Source organism: Anomaloglossus baeobatrachus, chromosome 4 (assembly GCF_048569485.1).
Source record: "Anomaloglossus baeobatrachus isolate aAnoBae1 chromosome 4, aAnoBae1.hap1, whole genome shotgun sequence".
Lineage (NCBI taxonomy): Eukaryota > Metazoa > Chordata > Amphibia > Anura > Aromobatidae > Anomaloglossus > Anomaloglossus baeobatrachus.
The window spans coordinates 656,692,669-656,711,135 of NC_134356.1; the positions used below are offsets into that span (position 1 = coordinate 656,692,669).

Below are 18,467 nucleotides of genomic sequence, written 5' to 3' on the forward strand. Positions count from 1 at the left end.
CACCCACAGACGTACACACCGCTCCCCTGGAGACTGCTGTGTGTACGGCACTTTATACATACACAGCGCGTCTGATGTGGCTGATAACAGAGAGCAGAGTGCAAATGGGGATTATATGGCGCCTGGATTTGGGGTCTATGTAGGATCGGAGGGAGTCTGTGACATCTCGTACATTGGTATCAATGACTTTTATTGAGCCGTCCCCGCCTGACAGTCACATGCTCCGTGTGTTTACATCGGGAATATGGCCGCCCCCGCCTGCCTCATCATACCGGTCACAGGCATGAAGACCGCAAGAAAAGCTGAGCTCAGGGAGCCCAAATTCAGGAGAATACGGACACTGGGGGTGCGGGATAATGACACTGGGGGTGCGGGATAATGACACTGGGGGTGCGGGATAATGACACTGGGGGTGCGGGATAATGACACTGGGGGTGCGGGATAATGACACTGGGGGTGCGGGATAATGACACTGGGGGTGCGGGATAATGACACTGGGGGTGCGGGATAATGACACTGGGGGTGCGGGATAATGACACTGGGGGTGCGGGATAATGACACTGGGGGTGCGGGATAATGACACTGGGGGTGCGGGATAATGACACTGGGGGTGCGGGATAATGACACTGGGGGTGCGGGATAATGACACTGGGGGTGCGGGATAATGACACTGGGGGTGCGGGATAATGACACTGGGGGTGCGGGATAATGACACTGGGGGTGCGGGATAATGACGCTGACACTGGGGGTACAGGATAATGACGCTGACACTGGGGGTACAGGATAATGACGCTGACACTGGGGGTACAGGATAATGACCCTGACACTGGGGGCGCGGGATGATGACCCGGACACTGGGGGTGCGGGATGATGACCCGGACACTGGGGTGCGGGATAATCTGAACAATGGCGCACTGATTTAGTAACCCAAACACTGACATGTTGATTTTTGCGGACCCCTTTATAGAGCTGATGTGAGGGAGATGTATATTTAGGGGAACCTAACATGGGGTCAGTTGTCCTATAGTCTTACCTCACTGTGGGGGTCGTTGCTGTGGTTACATCTTAGGCCCAGGCACTATGTGTAGGCGGCCATTGATCTGACTGGGTCGGGATGGCTGGGACTTGTGCTCCCCACTCTCATTTCCATCTCTGAAGATCCCGCCATGGTCCTCACGGCACGTAGTGTAGTACGGCCCCATCTTTTGATCAGATGTGACTTCTGTATATACGCAGTGACCACGATACCACCTGTGTAACAAATCCATTATAAACCACTGACGCTCAGTTGTATACTTTCAGGGATCATCACTAGAGGCAGTGAAAATTAATTATATCTGTGTAATCCATTACTAGCCGCATAATGAACGAGATTAAGGTTTTTTTTATGGTTCTCTTTGAATGATGCACATGCATTTTTCCTATGAAAATAAACCATCGTTTTGTGTATACAGCTCCTATACAGACCTATGTGTTTCCATGGTTACAGAATGCAGAGTCTCAGGCCTGAGTGACTTACTTTTAATTTTCCTGTTCTTCATGCCAATATACAGAGTGTAGATAAGGATTTTGCATGACCAGTTCCCTCAGTAATAGATCGGATATGGAAAAATAAAGTAAATGCCGGTGTACGGCCTCTAATATACAGATAGGTCTGTGTGTCCTTACGTCTGTGTATTAGGAGGAGAGGTCTGTGTGTCCTGATGTCTGTGTATTAGGAGGAGAGGTCTGTGTGTCCTGATGTCTGTGTATTAGGAGGAGAGGTCTGTGTGTCCTGATGTCTGTGTATTAGGAGGAGAGGTCTGTGTGTCCTGATGTCTGTGTATTAGGAGGAGAGGTCTGTGTGTCCTGATGTCTGTGTATTAGGAGGAGAGGTCTGTGTGTCCTGATGTCTGTGTATTAGGAGGAGAGGTCTGTGTGTCCTGATGTCTGTGTATTAGGAGGAGGAGGAGAGGTCTGTGTGTCCTGATGTCTGTGTATTAGGAGGAGGAGGAGAGGTCTGTGTGTCCTGAGGTCTGTGTATTAGGAGGAGAGGTCTGTGTGTCCTGATGTCTGTGTATTAGGAGGAGGAGGAGAGGTCTGTGTGTCCTGAGGTCTGTGTATTAGGAGGAGAGGTCTGTGTGTCCTGAGGTCTGTGTATTAGGAGGAAGTGAGGTCTGTGTGTCCTGATGTCTGTGTATTAGGAGGTGGAGAGGTCTGTGTGTCCTGATGTCTGTGTATTAGGAGGAGAGGTTTGTGTGTCCTGATGTCTGTGTATTAGGAGGAGAGGTCTGTGTGTCCTGATGTCTGTGTATTAGGAGGAGGAGAGGTCTGTGTGTCCTGATGTCTGTGTATTAGGAGGAGAGGTCTGTGTGTCCTGATGTCTGTGTATTAGGAGGAGAGGTTTGTGTGTCCTGATGTCTGTGTATTAGGAGGAGGAGAGGTCTGTGTGTCCTGATGTCTGTGTATTAGGAGGAGGAGAGGTCTGTGTGTCCTGATGTCTGTGTATTAGGAGGAGGAGAGGTCTGTGTGTCCTGAGGTCTGTGTATTAGGAGGAGGAGAGGTTTGTGTGTCCTGATGTCTGTGTATTAGGAGGAGGAGAGGTCTGTGTGTCCTGAGGTCTGTGTATTAGGAGGAGGAGAGGTCTGTGTGTCCTGATGTCTGTGTATTAGGAGGAGGAGGAGAGGTCTGTGTGTCCTGATGTCTGTGTATTAGGAGGAGAGGTCTGTGTGTCCTGATGTCTGTGTATTAGGAGGAGGAGAGGTCTGTGTGTCCTGATGTCTGTGTATTAGGAGGAGGAGAGGTCTATGTGTCCTGATGTCTGTGTATTAGGAGGAGGAGAGGTCTGTGTGTCCTGATGTCTGTGTATTACGAGGAGAGGTCTGTGTGTCCTGATGTCTGTGTATTACGAGGAGAGGTCTGTGTGTCCTGATGTCTGTGTATTACGAGGAGAGGTCTGTGTGTCCTGATGTCTGTGTATTACGAGGAGAGGTCTGTGTGTCCTGATGTCTGTGTATTACGAGGAGAGGTCTGTGTGTCCTGATGTCTGTGTATTACGAGGAGAGGTCTGTGTGTCCTGACGTCTGTGTATTAGGAGGAGAGGTCTGTGTGTCCTGATGTCTGTGTATTACGAGGAGAGGTCTGTGTGTCCTGATGTCTGTGTATTACGAGGAGAGGTCTGTGTGTCCTGATGTCTGTGTATTACGAGGAGAGGTCTGTGTGTCCTGATGTCTGTGTATTACGAGGAGTGGGTTAGATGCTGTATACTAGTAATATCCTGTGTATTAGGGCAGAGAATCGCGGGAGAGAAGTGTTATTTTTACTCCAGCCTTGGACTCCTGATTTGTTTTATCTTGTCTGGCTCGTTCACAAGGACATAATTGGGATTTTGTAAGATTCTCTATTGTCCAGAGAATAAGTGCCCGATTCATAATGTACGCAGCTCCGACGCAGAATCTCTTCCTCTACCAGCCACTGCAGCCATCAAAAGAGTTAGAGAAACAATGACCCTGTCTTACTGGGCTTCTTGCTGCAGTTTTGATGAAATCACAGTTTTATCAGCAGAAGATTATAACTATTACACCTGCCACATAGTTCTCTATATGCATGACTTCTGTATAACCCACCATCACCACAGATCTGTAGCTTTCTGCCTATGCACAGGGTGCACAGAAATCTACCAATCAGTGGTGTGGGCAGGGTTATACAGAGCTCAGCATTCAGAGAACTGGTAGATCGGAGCAGATCAAACCTTGTAAGACCATCAGTGACCTGTCCTGTCCTGCATTATACAAGTGATCCATTAATTTGCATGGGTAATGTGTAATACGCCATCTCTCCTGTAGAGGCGCTGCAGGGAAGCTGAACACTTACTGCCAAGTTTTCTTACAGATTACAGCTGATCACCGGGGGTCCGAGGACGGTGACCTTGTGTGATCATCTTATTGTCTGGGAATCCTAATCAGTAGGGATGTAAGGAGAGGAGAACTTATTTCAGGTCCTTCTAGAGCACAAACTCTGCCCCACGGGCTGATTTTATTCTTCCCGGGAAGATACGCGCCCATTATTCTGTATGGAGGGCTATGTGGGGTCCATTATTCTGTATGGAGGGCTATGTGGGGCCATTATTCTGTATGGAGGGCTATGTGGGGCCATTATTCTGTATGGAGGGCTATGTGGGGCCCATTATTCTGTATGGAGGGCTATGTGGGGTCCATTATTCTGTATGGAGGGCTATGTGGGGCCATTATTCTGTATGGAGGGCTATGTGGGGTCCATTATTCTGTATGGAGGGCTATGTGGGGCCATTATTCTGTACGGAGGGCTATGTGGGGTCCATTATTCTGTATGGAGGGCTATGTGGGGCCATTATTCTGTATGGAGGGCTATGTGGGGCCCATTATTCTGTATGGAGGGCTATGTGGGGCCCATTATTCTGTATGGAGGACTATGTGGGGCCATTATTCTGTATGGAGGACTATGTGGAGGCCAATATTCTGTATGGAGGGCTATGTGGGGCCATTATTCTGTATGGAGGACTATGTGGGGCCATTATTCTGTATGGAGGACTATGTGGGGCCCATTATTCTGTATGGAGGGCTATGTGGGGCCATTATTCTGTATGGAGGGCTATGTGGGGCCATTATTCTGTATGGAGGGCTAAGTGGGGTCCATTATTCTGTATGGAGTGCTATGTGGGGCCATTATTCTGTATGGAGGACTATGTGGGGCCATTATTCTGTATGGAGGACTATGTGGGGCCCATTATTCTGTATGGAGGGCTATGTGGGGCCATTATTCTGTATGGAGGGCTATGTGGGGCCATTATTCTGTATGGAGGGCTATGTGGGGCCATTATTCTGTATGGAGGGCTAAGTGGGGTCCATTATTCTGTATGGAGTGCTATGTGGGGCCATTATTCTGTATGGAGGACTATGTGGGACCATTATTCTGTATGGAGGACTATGTGGGGCCCATTATTCTATATGGAGGACTATGTGGGGCCCATTATTCTATATGGAGGACTATGTGGGGCCCATTATGCTGCATGGAGGACTATGTGGGGCCCATTATTCTGCATGGAGGACTATGTGGGGCCCATTATTCTGTATGGAGGGCTATGTGGGGCCCATAATTCTGTATGTGGGGCCCATTACTCTGTATGGATGAGTATGTGGGGCCCATTATTCTGTATAGTAGACTGTGAGGGCCTGCGACTAGGTTGGCCCACGACTTTGTCCAAATTTGTGTGTTTGCATTTGCCATCCCTGTTCTACAGGAATCCCTTTTTATTATAGAGCGTCTCTATGAAGTGATGGGATCCTTTTAGACTGTTCCCATTCATAGGAGTCATCTCATGATTCTGAGACCCCAAGACGGCTGATTTTCTGGGGAGAAAACTTGGGTCAGCTGCTCCTTTTCCCTGCAGTGACCCCTGTAGTGGATATTTAGTATTATATAAGCCATTCAAAGAAGTGCATGTTCCTAATGAGGGTCTTGCCTTTTGAGATGGTCCACATACATGTAGTCACACTAGAAGGAAGTATTTAACCTTGTGGAGACCCCCAGGATCCCCCTGAACCGTTCTGCATACTCGCTCTTCTCCTAGATCTCTCTGGTGCTCCCCGTCGGAGGTAGTTGCCCTATAAGTCCATTTCCGACCCTGTAGCGAGCATTGCCACATGACTACGCACTGCCCGTGTCTACCTTCCTAGTAATGTGGCCTAATTAAAGCTCATGATGGAGTTAGATCGATGACCACAAAGGACATTTGACAATATATATTGATTAGAAGCGGGAGGGAGTAAAGCGTCCGGGAAGCCTTTTCCCAACAGGAGGGTTTTACGTTTCGAGTATACACAGCAGTAAAGAGGCCCGGCCAGTGATTCTCCTCAGCGCTTCTGACTGGATCTAATCTCTCAGTTACAGCAGCCATGTTTGGAGACTCGTTTAGTCACAGAGTCACTCAAGTGACAGAAAACTGCACAGTTCCTGCTCTCCTCTCCTTTTTGCTCCCATCGACAAGGCTGTGTGGTTAATAAAACGTAGGTCAATCCTCAAGGAGTCATTGGGAGGAAAAAACAGGGGCCTTGACTTTTTATGACGATGGGGTGACTCTGTGACTAAATGTTCCAGAGTTGTTAATGTCTGCCGTTCCTCTTGGACCTCTCTAGAAGTGTCGGGAGCATTCGTGAAGAAAACCTGTGCACCATCTGTTTAAGCCGTAGAGCTATAAATGTACAATCTCGGAAACCTTAACCTCGTCCATGGGATACGGCAGGAATGTAAGATGCCCTCTTGTTGTGGCGGGGCGATGCCGGTGGCCTTCACTCACGGCTGTGTAGGAAGTTAGGAAATTGTACAGTCTCCTCGGGAACTTATTTTTGCTCGTTTCTCAGTATTTACCATACAGGAGTGAAAGAAATAAAGAGGATGTAAGAAATAAAGAGATCCTAAGACATTGCTAATAGGCAGCAATCCGGATGGGGGCAACTCCGGCCTTCAGGACCTCGGCTGATCCTGAAAAGGAAGGTTCCTCATGATCCTAAAGTGATCACATAGCCTACTAGATCTCCACGTTTTTGAGACTGGCTCCTTTACACACCAAAATAATCAGTGGGACCAGTTGAGGGCTTCTACAAGCAGCGGGGACCCTATTTTGACATTTGGGGTGCTTTATGAATGAAGGAGTTCCATACTTTGGTCCAACCTGTACCTGTCTGGTCCTTTGCTTTATATCCTCCCTAGGACTTGGGATTGACCCTTTTTTCCGATATCTTCCCTCTCTTTATTGACATATTGTCTTGGGGGGTCAAGTACTGTGAAGTCTGCTGGCATCAGAATAATTGAGGGATCAAAAAGAAAAATGGCACCGTACATGGGAAAACATGGCGTATGTGCCAAACATGGAATTTTTGAAAAAACATTTGTTTTTTAGGTTCACTTATGTACTTTTTTTCCCTTTTTAGTAGGTTGATTTGCATTGGGTATAGCTGTTGACTCGGTGGTGGTCCTGATACTTCTGTTTTGTCGGATGAGACTGATGGAAACAACGGGTGACTGTCTCGATGATCCTCCCTGTCCTGCCTTTTCCTAAGGGTGGACCCCAACTTTGAGATAAGCCCCCGATGGCATATGGTTGATTGACAATTTCTGTCTGACTGCTGCTCCTTATCTCAGCTATACCATGAAAGGGTTGTCCCCACCTTACGTCAATAGTGTCCCCATCGGTGGGTGTGACGGGCTTCCCGGTGGGGACAAACAGACGTCATCCTGGCTGTGTACGTGTATCCTCTGCGTAGAGGTGTCTTCCGTTCAGCAATATTCCCACTCACATTCTGGTTCAGGACAAAAAAAAATTGTAGTTTTCAGAAATTAGAAAGTTTGGAGTTTCTACTTTCTTTTTTCCTTTTTATTTTTTTTTTTAATCATAGCGAACTGACTGGAGGCCATGCATTTCCAAAAGATAAAGAATCCTCTCCTTAAATGCTCTGTGCTGCTGGTGATCTGATGCTCATGTCACATTCAGCACTGTCCCCTCCACCTTAATCTCAAGTGAATAAGTCTCTTCCCTCTCCCAATGTCGGCATGTTCTTCACTGAAAGTATCTAGCAGCACAGAGTATTTCAGCAGAAGTCTCAGTCTATGATTTTCCACACAGGTCACTTTCTCTATAAAATCAGCACACTCTTCCACTGAAATGGGCTTTGGAGACCTAGGTCCGTCTCCTTTCGGCCTACAAATTCTCATTTTTGCTTCTACTTCTACATTTTACCATGCGAGTGTATAGGTCACTGCTACCTACACAGTCAGGACATTCTCTCCTAAAAATACTCTGCTCTGCTTCAGGCCCAGATCCTTTTACCAGCTATCTCTCTCTCTTTAAACCTAGCACTTGTCTCAAATTTCCTTCCTCACGTCATAACCCAGACTATTCATAAGTAACTCCATCCTTACAATATCATCACAAGTGGACAAGTCACTTCCTTCAACAACATCATCATCATCCTCATCATCACATTCCTCCTTAAATACTCTGTGCTACTGTTCTTCAGCCCTCTCTCCATCCTACTGCTTGTCTCCATTCCCTTTCTTGAATAATTGTGTTTCCTTATTTCTTTTACCCTCATCTTATGTGCACTGCCTCCTGCAAAATCAGCACACTCTTGTGCTGCTGTGAGACTTCTGTCCTCCATTATTAGCCTGTTGTCTCCATTTTGTCTTTATTCTCTTCCTTTTTTATCACCTTTTTTTTTTTTTGTTTCACTAACCTCATATTATGGTAGGTCACTGCCTCCTGCAAGATCCAGCACACACATCATCTGCTGTAGGAGGTGGTATATAACCAATATGTTGTCTTCATTCTCCTTCTTTGTCCTTATTACATGCTTCCTTCTAAGTTAGTTTTCTCTTTTCCACAACTTCAACCCATGAGTAGATCACTGCCTCCCTCAAGATCAAAACACTCATCTGCTGCTGTAAGGCTAAGCTCCTTTAACCAAGTCTCCCACCTTACCTATTCTATCTCTCCCCCCCCCCCATGCATCATTGTCACTTGGTCTCTTCTTTTCATTAACCTCAACTTGTGAGTAGGTCACTGCCTCCTGCATATTCAGCAGCCTCTGCTACTGCTGTAAGGCTTTTCCCAACCCAGTATCAATTTGTCACTTGGCTCTTTTCTCCTCCTTTTGCCTTTTATCACATGCTTCCTTTCTTTCACTAATTTCATAAGTAGGTCACTGCCTCCCTCAAGATCAGAACACTCTTCTGCTGCTGTTGGACTTTTCTCCACTCTTTATCAGTTTATTCTCTTTGCTTCTTTCTTTTCACTTATTTCACGAGTGGATCACTGCCTCCCACAAGATCAGCACACTCTTCCTGTACTGTCAGATTTTTCTCCCCTCTGTATTAGTATTTTCTCCGTGTCTCTTTACCACACTTTTTCTTCTTTTCTTTAATTAAATTCATGAGTAGGTCACTACCTCTCGTCAGAGCAATGCAGTTTTCTGCCGCTGTCATACTTGTACTTGCAGTTTATTATCCTTGTGTCTTTTCACAGGCTTACTTCTTTGCACCAATTTCATAAGTAGGTCACTGTCTCTCTCAAGATTAGCACACTCTTCTGCTGCTGTTGTTTTTTTTTTTCCTCTCGATATCCGTTTTATTCTCTGCGTATTTACCATGCGTTTCCTACTTTTGAATTAAGTTCATGAGTAGGTCACTGCCTCCTGTAAAATCAATGCACTCTTCTGCTGCTGTTATAATCTTGTCCACTCTATCTGTTTATTATCCTTGTCTTTTTCACACGCTTCCTTCTTTTCACTGCCTCCCTCAAGATCAGCACACTCTTCTGCTGCTGTTGGACTTTTTTCCTCTCGATATTGGTTTTATTCTCTTTGCGTCTTTATCATTCTCTTCCTTCTTTTCACTAATTAAATCTTATGCGTAGGTCACTGCCTCCCACAAGATCAGCAAAATCTTCCACTACTGTCAGACTTTTTGCCCCTCAGTATTTTCTTCTTGTGTGTTTACCACCCATTACCATCTTATTTTATTAATTTCACAAATAGGTCACTGCCTCCCGTAAGATCAATGCATCTTCTGCTGCTGTCAGACTGATCTACAATTCCTATCAGTTTATCTTTGTGTCTTTCTCACGCTTCCTATTTTTCACCCATTTCATGAGTAGGTCACTGCTTCTTATAAGATCAGCACACTCATCTGCCGCTGTCATACCATAATCCACCCTGTATCAGTCTATTATCCCTGTGTCTTTTTCACACTTTTCCTTCTTTTCACCAATTTCTGGAGTAGGTCACTGCCTCCCACAAGTTCAGCACACTCTACTTCCGCTGTCATCCTTTCTATTCTCTGTGAGTGGTGGAAAAAAAACGCTGCTTAACCAAACAATCGATTGCCACTTATAAGTATACATCAGCTGACGAAACACAACATTCGTGCTGCCCTCGGCTCCTCTATCTTCTACCCCGGTGGGGGGGGGGTTATTCCTCTTTATGGCGCAAGGCTCTAGAGTTCAAACTCCTATTACAAATAACGCTTTCACTTCTCCATGTCTGTAGAGCACCCACGGGTGGAGGGGGGAGGGGATGTACACTGATTGACACCTATAGGGGTATGCGATGGTCTGCACATTAACAAGTAGTAATTCTAAAGGGAGCATGAGATTCACAAAAAATGGAACGTCGACGTGGGCAAGCCGCATAGCCAAATGGGCCGTTCAGAAACCTGGTGGGTTTTTCCACCCAGGACAGAAAAGTCTGGTGTTTTTTTGTTTTTGTTTTTTTTTTTTTTTGTTTGTTTGATTTTCTCCCTCCCCACCTCTAGTCCACCTTAGGGGTACTTCTCACACAGCGAGATCGCAGCAGTGACCTGATCAGCGATCTCGCTGTGTGTGACACTGAGCAGCGATCTGGCCCCTGCTGTGAGATCGCTGCTCGTTACACACAGTGCTGGTTCATTTTTTGGACGTTGCTCTCCTATTGTGAAGCGCACATCGCTGTGTGTGACTGCGAGAGAGGAACAATCTGAATGTGCAGGGAGCCGGCTTCTGGCAGCCTGCAGTAAGCTGTAACGAAGGTAATTATCGGGTAACCAAGCAAAGCCCTTTGCTTGGTTACCCGATGTTTACCTTGGTTACTACCGTCCTCCGCTCTCACGCTGCCAGTGCTGGCTCCTTGCTCCCTGCACAAGTAGCCGGAGTACACATCGGGTAAATAAGCAAAGCGGTTTGCTTATTAACCCGATGTGTACCCTGGCTAGCAGTGCAGGGAGCCAGCGCTAAGCGGTGTGCACTGGTAACCAAGGTAAATATCGGGTAACCAAGGTAAATATCGGGTAACCAAGCGCTTGGTTACCCGATATTTACCTTAGTTACCAAGCGCAGCATCGCTTCCACGCGACGCTGGGGGCTGGTCACTGGTCGCTGGTGAGATCTGCCTGATTGACAGCTCACCAGCGACCATGTAGCGACGCACCAGCGATCCTGACCAGGTTGGATCGCTGGAGCGTCGCTAAAGTGTGACGGTACCCTTACCTAGGCGGATGATACCAATCTATGCACAGGCTCGGACTGGCCCACAGGAAAAACGGAGAATTCTCTGGTGGGCCCCTTTGCAGTAGAAATGTGGAACAAAAAAACAAAAAAAATATTCGGAAAATGCAAATTATGAACCCCCTTTCCCTAGAAGAGGAGCTCTAATCATTATTGATTAGATCTCATAACTGGGACCCCCAAAGAGGCCTACTGGTGGGATTAGGGGAATCCTATAAGATTTATACAGGACAACCCGCAAATCCTATTACCTTGGTAATTTTCTTGTGTCACTGAGACTCTTCCCTCCCCTCGAAATCCCTTCTCTCTGACGCAGACTCGAGTGTTGAGCTGCTACAGTCAATTATCCGTCTCGTTGTCTGCTCGGGTGACTGCCGTGTCAGCTTCCTCCTTCACACCCTTGTGGCAGTATGGCCGGTGCCCGGTAACTCTTCCTCGCTGGCCTCTGTGATGGTCACGCCGTTTTTGGATTTGCAGTAGCGCCGTCTTTGGCAACCAATCCGATGGAACATGTCATTTTAAAAGTGGGAGTCGGCGTAAGAAATGTGCGCAAACATCTGATTGGTCACAGTGGGTAAGATGACTGATTATGATGGATGTATTTTTATATATGGGAAGACTTCTTTACAGTAAGAGGAGTGAAACTGTGGAACTGTATGGTGCATGATGAGGAGATGGTTGAATTTTGGCTTTTGTGAAGATCAAAGGTTGTGGGTTGTAGTAATCACCTAGGCAGGTTAACGATGCAACATAGTCCTTATGTTCCTCCAGGCTAATGGATATCACGACCGTAGCACATGTATCCAGCTGCAAACTCTGTAGTCCGTTCATAGGCACCAGGACCTGAACACAGCAACAGCTCCTCGCCCTTCCACCTCACAGAACTGCCCAAACGTGCGTCTCTTTGCTTTTCTGGATGAGAAGATCACATCCCACCACCTTAAACATTAGTTTCTTGTAACTCCAAGTATGAAGGAGGGCAGCCTCCGGCCAGTCTGCAGGATTGTGTATCAGAGAAGCCCTATGCTGAGGGAAACAATAAATGCACAACCCCCCACCACATGCAGGACAATAAATCCTACTGCAGATCTGATTACATTACAGTTCTTAGAGGCCAGCTATGGTACATATATTGACAACCCCTTCCCCCTTCAACTTGTGCACCTTAAACTGACAGGCAAGCAATCTCTAATAAAACACAACAAGTAGATTAACGTAATTGGCTCTCTGTAAAATGTCTGATTCCCTTAGAGCTGTGGGCTCTATTTTACGTCCATTGGTCCTATAGTGTATAGTCCGCAGCCAGATCGTCACAATTGTATACACCTCATTGTGTATAGGTCCAGTGGCGTCTGGAAAGGTTGTGGCACAGGAAAGGCAGGAAATATGGAATGGAGAAGATTTTTCCCAAGAAATTTGTGTGAAATCGGGAAGGGTGTGTGGGGGGGGGGTTATTGTTGCCAAATACAGCACATGGGGTTTAAGAGAGCAAGCAGAATAGCTGAAGGAGAGCCAAGTTGTGGGGTGGATAAGATAAAGTTCTAGAACTCACTCTCTTCTTTTGTCTCCCTCCCTCTTCCAGTCGTCCTACCTCCCTCTTCCCGTCGTCCTCCCTCCCTCTTCCCGTCGTCCTCCCTCCCTCTTCCCGTCGTCCTCCCTCCCTCTTCCCGTCGTCCTCCCTCCCTCTTCCCGTCGTCCTCCCTCCCTCTTCCCGTCGTCTCCCTCCCTCTTCCCGTCGTCTCCCTCCCTCTTCCCGTCGTCTCCCTCCCTCTTCCCGTCGTCTCCCTCCCTCTTCCCGTCGTCTCCCTCCCTCTTCCCGTCGTCTCCCTCCCTCTTCCCGTCGTCCTCCCTCCCCTCTTTCCCCCCGCCCCTCCCTCCCTCTTTCCCCCCCGCCCCTCCCTCCCTCTTTCCCCCCCCGCCCCTCCCTCCCTCTTTCCCCCCCCGCCCCTCCCTCCCTCTTTCCCCCCCCGCCCCTCCCTCCCTCTTTCCCCCCCCGCCCCTCCCTCCCTCTTTCCCCCCCCGCCCCTCCCGCTCTCTTTCCCCCGCCCCTCTGGCTCTCTTTCCCCCGCCCCTCTGGCTCTTTCCCCCGCCCCTCTGGCTCTCTTTCCCCCGCCTCTCTGGCTCTCTTTTCCCCCGCCTCTCTGGCTCTCTTTTCCCCCGCCTCTCTGGCTCTCTTTTCCCCCGCCTCTCTGGCTCTCTTTTCCCCCGCCTCTCTGGCTCTCTTTTCCCCCGCCTCTCTGGCTCTCTTTCCCCCCGCCCCTCTGGCTCTCTTTCCCCCCCGCCCCTCTGGCTCTCTTTCCCCCGCCCCTCTGGCTCTTTCCCCCGCCCCTCTGGCTCTCTTTTCCCCCGCCTCTCTGGCTCTCTTTTCCCCCGCCTCTCTGGCTCTCTTTTCCCCCGCCTCTCTGGCTCTCTTTTCCCCCGCCCCTCTGGCTCTCTTTTCCCCCGCCCCTCTGGCTCTCTTTTCCCCCGCCCCTCTGGCTCTCTTTTCCCCCGCCCCTCTGGCTCTCTTTTCCCCCGCCCCTCCCCCTTTACCACAATATAATTTTTAGGTAGTCACATTACTAGAAGACTCTGTACTCGCGCCCCCATTCTTCTCGCCTGGACTTAACTCTACGTCAGATTTCTATCATTTTTCTACTCCTATTTCTGGACTGAAATTATTTCTGTAGCCGGACAATCGTCGCTTTCACTGTTTCCTGCGCCGCACGTTCGTAGGTGACGGCCACAACAACAAGGTCGCTGTGTCCTTATGTCAACACGGGTGATTTGTCGCGGGGTGTAATCTATCACACGGTTAATAATTAGGCTTCTTGTTAATTCATCAATGTGAAGTATTGTATGTGCCCTGTACATGTATCCCCAGCACTATGGAGACCGGGCGTGTGTGATGGGGCAAACACCACTAAGCTTCAGCATCGTCCGCCCGTCCGCTGCGGACACACTGACTATTTTTTCTTGTTGCAATTGTGATTAAAAAAAATTACCACAGTTTGCGTCAATTTTAGAGAATATCTGCAAAAATATTTTGTTTTATTGCGAATGCGGCGTGTGAACAAAGCCTTAAAATTGATTCTCTAACCCAGAAATTAACTCTAGGGAGCCTCAGAGGAAGTTTAGTTATGACTCCACAAAGGAAAAAAAATTATTTACCCACAGATTTCCCAAATGTACAGCCAAGCACAGAATACTGGGAAAGTTCAGCTCTGAAGTCTGCAGAATAATGAGTGCAGCTCTGGAGAATGATACAGGAGGTAACTCAGGATCAGTAGTGTAATGTATGTACACAGTGACTGCACCAGCAGAATAGTGAGTGCAGCTCTGGAGTATATATAACTCAGGATCAGTAATGTATGTACACAGTGACTGCACCAGCAGAATAGTGAGTGCAGCTCTGGAGTATAATATAGGATGTAACTCAGGATCCATATATAAGTGATGTATGTACACAGTGACTCCACCAGCAGAATAGTGAGTGCAGCTCTGGAGTATAATATAGGATGTAACTCAGGATCCATATATAAGTGATGTATGTACACAGTGACTCCACCAGCAGAATAGTGAGTGCAGCTCTGGAGTATAATATGGGATGTAACTCAGGATCCATATATAAGTAATGTAATGTATGTACACAGTGACTCCACCAGCAGAATAGTGAGTGCAGCTCTGGAGTATAACATAGGATGTAACTCAGGATCCATATATAAGTAATGTAATGTATGTACACAGTGACTGCACCAGCAGAATAGTGAGTGCAGCTCTGGAGTATAACATAGGATGTAACTCAGGATCCATATATAAGTAATGTATGTACATCTATAAGTAGATTAGGACAATGATCAGACATGGAAGCCCCTTGCGTTGCTGCAATCAGAGATCTCCTTTCTATGGTGGAGCTGCCGGCTATTAGCTGATGGTGGCTGGTATGAGGCTTGCAGTTGTATTTCTTCTGCTGAGGCCTCTAGAGGCGACGTGCGGTATTACATGTCACACATGGCTGTGCCAAGTCCTCCAGTGTTATGGCCAGTGCAGGGGTTAATGATTTCTTCCCCTTCTATAGTGCGGATCGCAGGGACGTCTGCCTCCCTGCCTTTTGTCCAGTTGATGAATCTCTTCTACATTTTTCAGCACAATTAAATAAAATCTATTATTCTCTGTTATCAACCATTTTGGGCTTTGGCAGTGGGATGAATCTCTGTTCTGCTTTGCACAAATTACATATACTATTCGGTAATCCAGGACCTTTGATAATCCAGCAGCTGTTGGGTCCCATTGATGGCGGATTACAGTGATTTTGTCCAGATGTTCGCGCACGGACACTGCCGGCGTCAGAGGATTCATTCAGGTTTTAGCTTAGTGTCGTGTGTCATCTGTGATGTCAGCGCAGCGTCCTCCGACCCTCCCACCCGGGTGACGATAATCTGTCGCTTGTTATCAGCTGGAATCTGCTCCCTGACAGAGCGGAGATTAACAGACGGCGAGCAAATACGAGAGCGGAGACATGTGCTCCTGCGGGGGGTGGCCGGTGCTCCTGCGGGGTGGCCGGTGCTCCTTCTGCGGGGGTGACCGGTGCTCCTTCTGCGGGGGTGACCGGTGCTCCTTCTGCGGGGGTGACCGGTGCTCCTTCTGCGGGGGTGACCGGTGCTCCTTCTGCGGTTTGGCCGGTGCTCCTGCGGGGTGGCCGGTTCTCCTGTGGGGTGGCCGGTTCTCCTGTGGGGTGACCGGTGCTCCTGTGGGGTGACCGGCGCTCCTTCTGCGGGGGTGACCGGTGCTCCTTCTGCGGGGGTGACCGGTGCTCCTTCTGCGGGGGTGACCGGTGCTCCTCCTGCGGGGGTGACCGGTGCTCCTCCTGCGGGGGTGACCGGTGCTCCTCCTGCGGGGGTGACCGGTGCTCCTCCTGCGGGGGTGACCGGTGCTCCTCCTGCGGGGGTGACCGGTGCTCCTCCTGCGGGGGTGACCGGTGCTCCTCCTGCGGGGGTGACCGGTGCTCCTCCTGCGGGGGTGACCGGTGCTCCTCCTGCGGGGGTGACCGGTGCTCCTCCTGCGGGGGTGGCCGGTTCTCCTCCTGCGGGGGTGGCCGGTTCTCCTCCTGCGGGGGTGGCCGGTTCTCCTCCTGCGGGGGTGGCCGGTTCTCCTCCTGCGGGGGTGGCCGGTTCTCCTCCTGCGGGGGTGGCCGGTTCTCCTCCTGCGGGGTGACCGGTGCTCCTACGGGGTGACCTGATCTCCTGCGGGGTGACCTGATCTCCTGCGGGGGTGACCGGCGCTCCTTCTGCGGGGGTGACCGGTGCTCCTTCTGCGGGGGTGACCGGTGCTCCTTCTGCGGTTTGGCCGGTGCTCCTGTGGGGTGGCCGGTGCTCCTGTGGGGTGGCCGGTTCTCCTGTGGGGTGACCGGTGCTCCTGTGGGGTGACCGGCGCTCCTTCTGCGGGGGTGACCGGCGCTCCTTCTGCGGGGGTGACCGGTGCTCCTTCTGCGGGGGTGACCGGTGCTCCTCCTGCGGGGGTGACCGGTGCTCCTCCTGCGGGGGTGACCGGTGCTCCTCCTGCGGGGGTGACCGGTGCTCCTCCTGCGGGGGTGACCGGTGCTCCTCCTGCGGGGGTGACCGGTGCTCCTCCTGCGGGGGTGACCGGTGCTCCTCCTGCGGGGGTGACCGGTGCTCCTCCTGCGGGGGTGACCGGTGCTCCTCCTGCGGGGGTGACCGGTGCTCCTCCTGCGGGGGTGACCGGTGCTCCTCCTGCGGGGGTGGCCGGTTCTCCTCCTGCGGGGGTGGCCGGTTCTCCTCCTGCGGGGGTGGCCGGTTCTCCTCCTGCGGGGGTGGCCGGTTCTCCTCCTGCGGGGGTGGCCGGTTCTCCTCCTGCGGGGGTGGCCGGTTCTCCTCCTGCGGGGGTGGCCGGTTCTCCTCCTGCGGGGGTGGCCGGTTCTCCTCCTGCGGGGGTGGCCGGTTCTCCTCCTGCGGGGGTGGCCGGTTCTCCTCCTGCGGGGGTGGCCGGTTCTCCTCCTGCGGGGGTGACCGGTTCTCCTCCTGCGGGGGTGACCGGTTCTCCTCCTGCGGGGGTGACCTGTTCTCCTCCTGCGGGGGTGACCTGTTCTCCTCCTGCGGGGGTGACCTGTTCTCCTCCTGCGGGGGTGACCTGTTCTCCTCCTGCGGGGGTGACCTGTTCTCCTCCTGCTGGGGTGACCTGTTCTCCTCCTGCGGGGGTGACCTGTTCTCCTCCTGCGGGGGTGACCTGTTCTCCTCCTGCGGGGGTGACCTGTTCTCCTTCTGCGGGGGTGACCGGTTCTCCTCCTGCGGGGGTGACCGGTTCTCCTCCTGCGGGGGTGACCTGTTCTCCTCCTGCGGGGGTGACCTGTTCTCCTCCTGCTGGGGTGACCTGTTCTCCTCCTGCTGGGGTGACCTGTTCTCCTCCTGCGGGGGTGACCTGTTCTCCTCCTGCGGGGGTGACCTGTTCTCCTCCTGCGGGGGTGACCGGTGCTCCTCTTGCGGGGGTGACCTGTTCTCCTCTTGCGGGGGTGACCTGTTCTCCTCTTGCGGGGGTGACCTGTTTACCTCCTACGGGGGTGACCTGTTCTCCTCCTGCTGGGGTGACCTGTTCTCCTCCTGCGGGGGTGACCTGTTCTCCTCCTGCGGGGGTGAGCTGTTCTCCTCCTGCGGGGCTGACCTGTTCTCCTCCTGCGGGGGTGACCTGTTCTCCTCCTGCGGGGGTGACCTGTTCTTCTCCTGCGGGGGTGAGCTGTTCTCCTCCTGCGGGGGTGACTGGGGATCCTGTGGGGTGACCTGTACTGGGTCTTGTGGTTCCTCATGAACTTTCAAGCAGTGATGGACATGATGCTGGGATTTGTAGTCCCCCTCGTGCTTCTAGCTGCGTTCCTTCAGTTGCCCACCAGGGTCCCTGATTGCCCGGGCACTGATCGGACTCCTCAATGTAATGAATGAATCCACTGTCATTCCTCGACTGTCCCCTCTCGTAACCTTTGTCCCCCTTCTCTCGTCCTAATCCTGCCCCTCCCGCCACAGCTGCCCATTGACGTGCGCGCCCGCTCCAGATGTGCAGCATTTAGTAAAGCTGCTGCGCTCCTCCCCACAGTCCCGGAGCTAGGGGTGACTGATCTCATTTCCCAAATGGCCAGTGCGTGGAAAAACCCCGGAGAGCGTGCTCGTTCATCCCCAGCAATCTGCAGCCGGGATTAGTGTCCGCTTTCAAGTAAAGAAACCGCCGATGGTGACTGCGGAAGACCGAAAATAATGTTTTCATCCATTCAGAATCCAAGAAAAGCTGGGTGATAGTCACACGTACAGAGTTGTCACCCAGCTTTCCTAGAAACCAGAATGGTAATCCAGGCCCAGTACACAGCTGCCGCTGCAGGCGTACACAGCTTCACCTTTTCAGGGTTCTAGAAAAGCTGGGTGGGGGTTGTATAGAG

The 18,467-nt window shown here is 50.7% G+C and overlaps 1 protein-coding gene across 4 annotated transcripts in view; it reads left to right on the top strand.

The window, feature by feature from the left end:
• Window positions 1-18,467, top strand: part of PDE4A (phosphodiesterase 4A) — a 1,076,361-nt gene that overhangs the window by 985,549 nt on the left and 72,345 nt on the right. The window lies entirely within an intron of this gene.